The 7,784-nt window shown below is 37.9% G+C and overlaps 1 protein-coding gene across 1 annotated transcript in view; it reads right to left on the reverse strand.

Annotated features, from left to right (window-relative positions):
• Positions 1-7,018, reverse strand: part of LOC131280544 (zinc finger protein 705F-like) — a 106,299-nt gene extending 99,281 nt beyond the window's left edge. Inside the window, exon 1 of the mRNA XM_058307775.2 lies at positions 6,900-7,018. The gene's annotated coding sequence lies outside the window, so the exon portion shown is untranslated. The remainder of the gene's footprint in view (positions 1-6,899) is intronic.
• Positions 7,019-7,784: the final 766 nt, after the last annotated feature.

The following is a 7,784-nucleotide window of genomic DNA, read 5'->3' on the forward strand; positions in this document are numbered from 1 at the left end:
GTTTGATTTCCATTCTATTTAAAGAGATCATACAACTCAGCAACAAAAGAGCAAGCAATCCAATTTTTAAAATGGGCAAAAGACTTAGATATTTCTCCAAAGAGGAAATACAAATGGCCAAAAAGGACATGAAAAAAAAAATGTTCTATATCACTAGCAATTAGGGAAAATCAAATCAAAATGACAATGAGATATCTCACACCATATAGTATAGAAATTTTTAAAAAACAGTTAAGTGCTGGAGAGGATGTGGAGAAGCAGGAACACTCTTTAATTGTTGGTGGGATTGTAAAATGAGCAGTCTCTGTGGAAGACAGTTTGGTGGTTCCTCAAGAAGCTAAATATAGATTTGCCATATGATCCAGCAATTCCTCTTCTAGGAATATACTCAGAACTGAAAACTGCGATGCAAACAGACATTAGCACAACAATGTTCATAAGTGCCAAAATATGAAAGCAACTCATTGTCCATCAACCAATGAATGGATAAACAAAATGTGGTATATAGATAGAATAGAATGAATTGGGACACATACAATAACATGGATGAACTTTAAGACATTATTTCAAGTGAAATAATCCAGAGACAAAAGGACAAATATTGCCTGGTCTCACTAATATGAATCAAACATGAAGAATAAATTCTTGAAGTTAAAACCCTCAAGTAAAGGTTTTTAGGAGATAAGAGTAGGGCTTAGAAGGTATACTGATGTTTAATATATGTGGAAGTCTTAACTTGATTGTAAACGTGTGCAAATGGGTTTGATGATAATACATAGTGAGTAGTACTAACGTAGCTGGTCTATAAATGGGATTGAGGCTGAAAAGGGTAGTCTCAGGATGTAAACGTGAATTGAAAGAAAGCTCTAGAATAATCTAGGGGCTGAATAATGCAGTGAAACAAGAGGTGGCTGAGAACTGTGGTTAATAGTACAAATAGAAAAAGTCCTTCCATGAAATACAAAAATGTACATCACTATTGCAAGATGGTAAGAATGTGAAGAAGCATGGAAAAATACAATTAATGTAACCTATGGATTATTGTTAACAGCAATACTGTAATATTCTTGTATCAATGCAAAGAGTTCACATTAGGGGGAATGGAAAAATATACAAAATGCATACTATAGACTACAGTTAGTGGTAATATTCTCATGATATTATCTCATAATTTGTAACAAATTTTCCACAACAATATACTGTGTTGATGGATGCTCGTTGGATGGGAATTCCAAACAGGTTTTGAAATTTCACAACTCTCTAATAAAATATATATTTTAGAACAAGAAGTAAAATTGTCTCTACTCTGAGATGACATGGTTTTATAAGTAGAAAAATCCTATAGCAACCACACAAACACGTCTATTTACACTCATGCACACACGCACACACCCTACCTATTACAGCTAATATATAAATGCAGTAAAATTTGGGGGTAAAAGATTATCATGCATAATTCAGTTGTATTTAGGCAAACAAATAGTGAAAATTCAAAAAGAAAATTAAGGAAAAAATAATTTTCAGAGGCACCAAAAATAATAAAATTGCTATGAATAATTTTAACCAAGATATGCAAGATATGTATAATATCTACAAAATATTCCTGAAAGAAAGTAAGGGGGACCTAAATAAATGGAAAGATATCTTATTTAATTGAAAGGCAGATTTAATACAATTAAGATGGCAAGTCTACCCTCAAAACAATACAATGAATGCTTACCAAAATCTCATAGCCCACTTTAAAAAATAAATATAATAATAAACAAAAAAACAAAGGAGCAATCAAGAAAATTCTTCACCTCTTAATGAAAAAGCTCTAATGATGGACATGAATGCACAACTCTATGATTATACCAAATCACTCACTGTACACTTCAGATAAATTTTATACTTCATTAATATGTATCGATGAACTTGATTTGTTTTAAGCAAAATAAATGTAAGAGGTTATCTTTGAAATCATGGAATTATAAAGACACCTTAATAGATAAAATTATACTGAAAAAGAATAAAACTAGAAGATATCCAATTCTGTATTTGAAAATATATTACAAAACTACATTTATTAAAATAGTGTGATATTGGAATAAAGGTAAACATCTAAAGTAATAGAACAGAATTGATACTTCAGAAATAAACCTAAATAAATATCATCTATTTATTTTTGACATACATGTCACCAGTGTCTTGCACTCAGGAAAGAATAGTTTCTTCACCACATGCTGGTGGAACAAGTGGATATGCACATGCAAAGCATGAATTTTGATCTTTTTAAAAATTTCATTTTATTTTTTAATTATCCTTTTTAAAAGTTAATAGAGCACATAAAACATTACATTAAAAAACATAAGAGGTTCCCATATACCCCACTCTCCACCCCCACCCCCATTTTTTATTGTATTTTTTTGAAGGTACATAGATCACAAAAAATTTTACATTAAAAAATGTAAGAGGTTCCCATATACCCCCACATACACTCCTTCCACATCAACAACCTCTTTCATCATTGTGGCACATTCACTGCATTTGGTGAATACGTTTTGGAGCACTGCTGCACCACATGGATAATAGTTTACATTGTAATTTACATTCTTCCCCAGTACATTCAGTGAGTTAAGGTAGGATATATAATGTCCAGCATCTGTCCCTGCAATATCATTTAGGACAATTGCCACATGAAAAGTAATGAAGAATTACCCCTATATTTACTTGTTAGTGTGGTATAGTTTTGCTCTTAAACATTTACATTTTTAATGACAATTATTAAAGGAGCAAACTATACCACACTTACAAGTGAATATAGAGGTAATTCTTCATTACTTTTCATGTGGCAACTGATGCTTAGATATGACATTAAAATCAACAAAAATAAAAATAGACAAATTGTTCTTCACTAAACTAAAAACCTTTTCATCAAAAGAAACCCTATCAAGAAAGTAAAAAGATAACCTACATAAAGGAAAAAATACTTTCCAATCATTTATCTCAGAAGGGCCTAATATCACAGAACGTATATATTTTTTAAATCCCTTACCCTTGAACACAAAGAAAAATAATCTGATTAAAAGTGGATAAAGTATTTTAATAGACATTTTTTTCAAGGAATATATGCAACTGGATAACAAATACATGAAATAAAGCTCAACATCTTTAGGTATTAAGGATACGGAAATCAACACCAAAATGTGACATCACTTCAAATCTGCTGGGATAGTTATACTTTTCTGAAAGTCTAAAATAACTGTTGATGAGGACATGGAGAAAATAGAATTCTTGTACATAGTTGGTAGGTATGTACAATGGTACAACCACCTGAAAAATATTTATGCAGTTCTTCAATAAGATATACACAGAAATTGCTGATCTAGCAGTTTTCTTCCTTCCTTTATACACCCCAAAAGTGAAGAAAGATATTCAAGTAATTGTGTACAAATGTTCATATTAGCATTATTTACATAACAGGTAGAAACAACCCAAATTTCTATCACCTAATAAATGTATAAGCAAAATGTATAATATCCATACATTGGAATTTTGTTCAGTCATAAAATGGAATGAATTAATGTGTAAGGCATACCATGGAAAAGACGTGAAAACATGCTGTGTTTTCAAAACTTAGGCCAGAAAGAAAAAGTCAAATTTTTAAAAGATTCCATTTACATGGAATATCTAGAACAGGCAAATCATTGGAGACAGAAAGATGATTAACTGTTGACAGGGATTGAGGGGAGTAGAAAATATGAAATAACTTTTTTGTGTATGAGGTTTCCTTTGGAGTTGATGAAATTTTCTGTAATTAGATATATCTTGGCTAAGAGTTACCACCTGAGGGCATCCTTGTTGCTTAAATGTGGCTTCTAAGTCAAATTCAGTATATAAACACACTATCTCCCCCCAACATGGAACAGGACTCTTAGGGATGAGCCTTACTGGCACTGAGGAATTATTACCAAACACCAACCAGGAATAAACCTGGAAAAAGACCTTGATCAAAGGGGGGAATGGTAAATACAAGTCAGTTTTCATGGCTAAGAGATTTCAAAGTGAACCAGGAGGACATTCCAGAGCTTACACTTATGCACACTCAGCAGGATCTCACTGCCACAGTAAATAGTGCCTCAAATAGTGGGGTTCCTGAGGACTCTAGAGATATCCAGACACTAGAGGCAGGGCAAACAGCTCAGGAGTTTGGCACCCTGACAGTGGGCCTTACTTTGGAATTTATGCCCCTCATTGTGACAGAGCTGGACTCATCTGTGGTTTCCCTACACATCTCTCTTCTGCCTCTTCTATTTGAAGCTATTGTTAGTATTATACTTGATACATGTATGCCCAAGACACTTAAATCTTTGGTCTGTCCACATGGCAGTTGGATTCTGAATGTCAGCAGAGTTGCAAAACGTACTTTCCAGTTCATTGGACTCACCAAGGACAACTAACAATGTAATGATAAAAGACAAAACCCATCTCAAGAAACAGAGTCTACAACTGCAAGCAAGACAGTTCCATCCATCTGTCCCAATGGATCTAAGTCCCTTTCAATTAGAGGCAGAGTATGCATCACCATCCCCAAATCCTCAAGACTGGAGAATGAACAATAGACTAAAATGGACTTATTATTATTCTATTATAAACTTATTATTTTAGCAATGGAAGAATTTTAGCATTGATGTGGAGGGAGTGGCCACTGGAGGTTCTGTGGGGAGGGAGAGGGAGGAATAGGTGTAATATGGGGCATTGGGGGACACTGGAATTGTCCTGAATGACTGCAATGACAGATACAGGCCATTATATATTTTGTCATAACTAACAAAATTGTGCAAGACAGAGTATAAGCTATACTATGAACTATAATCCATGGTTGGTGTCAATGCTTGAATGTGTGTCCGTATATTACAACAAATGTACCACACTAATGTAGGATCTTGTTAATGTGGGATAATGTGGTAGGGGGAGGGAATGGGACATATGGGAATCCCTTATGTTTTTATGTAACCTTTATGTAAGTTAAAGTCTGTTTAAAAAAAAGGGGGGGGGGGGGGGGCTGGAAGCTGTATCAATCTAACCAAATGGCAAGATCTCACCAAAGACAATCTGGAATTACCATGTCCATTTTGGGAAATGTCCAATTAGACAAAATTACTCATCACTCTAGAAAAGGGGCTCCAAAACTAAACAGATAAATGGAATGCCTACTCTATTTAATACTCAAAATTTACTAAGAAATGCAAGAAAAATAGTTTCTTTAAGGGACTCTTTGCAAAAGACAAATGAGAAAGCTCAGGGGAAATCTATGTTTTCTCTATTTGTTTTTGTGTCTGACAAACGGCTAGATTAGTTTTAATTGAAGCTATAAGCTCTGTATTTGTGTCTGTCTGTATGTCTGATATATGACATTTTCCTGCCTCTGAATGCTATTACCAAAGTAACTTATGGAATTCCTTGAAAGAGCTCTATTCAAGTTGGCTTAAAGATAAATAAGCACTTATATATAAATCAATACTCCTATATTTCCAGAAATTAAGGAAAACAAAATTCTAATATTGCCAGAAGAAAATAGAATGCATAGAAGTAAATGCAAATTTATTTTTAAAATTAAACTTGTTTTAGACAGTAGCATTGCTAAACTTGTTACTTATTAGCTGAAACAAGGAGGCATTTTTGCCATTGCCAACATCACCTGTTGTACCTGCATACACACTTCTGAGGAAGTTGAGATGCAATTGCATGAAATAATTGAACACATCACAGGGTTTCAACATGTAAGGCCATCCTCAAGGCCCCGATTTGATCACACTGATTTCAGTTGGATCAAATCATGGGTCCTGGGCTTAGGAAATAACCATGTTGTAGGAAGTTGGGCCTTTTAGGACTCCAGTATTCATTATAGTCTCCCTGGTATACTGTTTTCTTTCAAGGGTTTTGAATGTGTGTCCCCAGCAACTTGTGATGCAGCAAATGATTTCTTTATGTCTGGGATGACTTAAAAATGATGATCACGGAAAAACAGGATTATGACCATTGCTGAGCCCAACATGAAAATAATCTGTAAGCACCACACCAAGACCTTAGGCAGTAACTGAATATAGGATCAGTGCTTTACATTTTGATCACAACTCTCAATGGCAAGATCAAACTGGGGGCCCTCGCTGGAGTCCTTTGTACTAAATCCGACATCAGAAAACTGAAGCTTAACTCAGTGCCTTCCTCTTGTAAGTGCTCCTTTCCCCAGAACTTGAAACATAACAACCTGCCATAACTTGCCAGGTTATTTCCTCTCCTCCTTCTCCAGGAATCTTGATATGTTTTGGTTGTTTTTCTGCAGATATTTGTCCTGAGCGCCAAGGATTTATTTGTTTAATTTCTCTTCCTCACTCAGTAGCCAATTTTTGTACACTTTTCACTGTAGCAATCTAGCAGCAGTTCAGTTCAACCTCCCCCTCCATTTTTCCTGGTAAGGCTTTTTTGCCAAAAATTTCTTCCCTGCTAGGTTATCCTGCCTCTGAGAATCAGACGGAGTCATTCCAGAAAGTCGGAACCCCCAGAAGAGTCCATTCTGCATTTAATGAATTCCACCAACACTAACTATCTGGACTGAGTGAGGGCACCACTAGGCCATGGCCACTGCTGAGGCTATACTCCCCACCCTCCTAAAATGTGGCCTTTTCTGTTTTCAGCATTCCTCAGCAGCTTGTTTTCAGCACTAGGTCTCTATGAGCTTGTCTCTGTACCTGGGTATGAATGGGGTTCTGTCGCACTGCTGTGAGGGCCTCTAAAATCTGTTCCCGGGTGAGAGGGATCCAGGCTGCTGGCTGTCTCTGGAGAACTCCCAAGCTGTGCACGGACCCGCTGAGAGGGAAGGGAAGAGGACCGGTAGGTCCTGGAGGGGAGTTTCCTACCTGATATGTTTCTCTTTCTTCAATTCAGCATTTTGTGGCGTCGGCCAGGCTCCTCCAGCCTCCAGAATTTCAGGAGAGGTGTTTCCGGGATACGACTGCCGTCGCTGTGGTGATGACGTCACCACTCCACTATTGCGGTTTTTTTAGAGGTATCAGAAATGGAACCCAGGACTGTATATGGGAAACAGGCGCTCACCCACTGAGCTACATCTGCGCCCCAATTAGCGTCGATTTTTTTCACTTGCTTGTTTTGTTTTTAGTAGGGACCAGGAATTGAACCGAGGACTTCCTACATGGGAAGCGGGGAACCAAATCCCTCACTGATTTTTTTTTCTACCTTTATCTCAAATTCAAAAAATAAAATAATAGACAAAAGGAAGCTTCACAATTTAGGGAAGCATCAATCTAAAAAATTCTGTCTAGTCACCTTTATCTTATTTAATCCTAAAAACAAATTCAATTGTTTGTCCACTATTGAGAAATATATATAAATGGCTCCCCCTTCTCCCTCGGGCTCTGGCCAGGAGGGCGAGACCCGCGTGGCGAGGAGGCGGGACCCGTCGGGGCTGCCGCAAGCCCCGCTCCCTCCCGCTCCCCCGGTTCCCGCCGCCGCCGCCGCTTCCTGGGCCGAGTCCTCCCGCAGCCCCGGCGGCGCCAGGTGCCTTCACGGAGGCCCGTGCTCAGTCCGCCGCCTTAGCTGTCCGGGGCTTCTCGTCCCGCCGTGGGGATGGCGCCGCGCTCCGGCCAGGAGGAGGCTCAGAAGCTGCTCGAGCAGCCCCAGCTCCTTCCGTCCACGCTGCGGAGGGAGGAGGACGAGCGCCCTGCAGAGCGCGAGGCCAGGGGTCGCTGAGGTCGCGCCCTCGGCTGGGCCCTGCAACAGCGACC

The sequence above is a fragment of the Dasypus novemcinctus genome, chromosome 12 (genome assembly GCF_030445035.2).
Source record: "Dasypus novemcinctus isolate mDasNov1 chromosome 12, mDasNov1.1.hap2, whole genome shotgun sequence".
In the NCBI taxonomy this organism is placed as follows: Eukaryota; Metazoa; Chordata; class Mammalia; order Cingulata; family Dasypodidae; genus Dasypus; species Dasypus novemcinctus.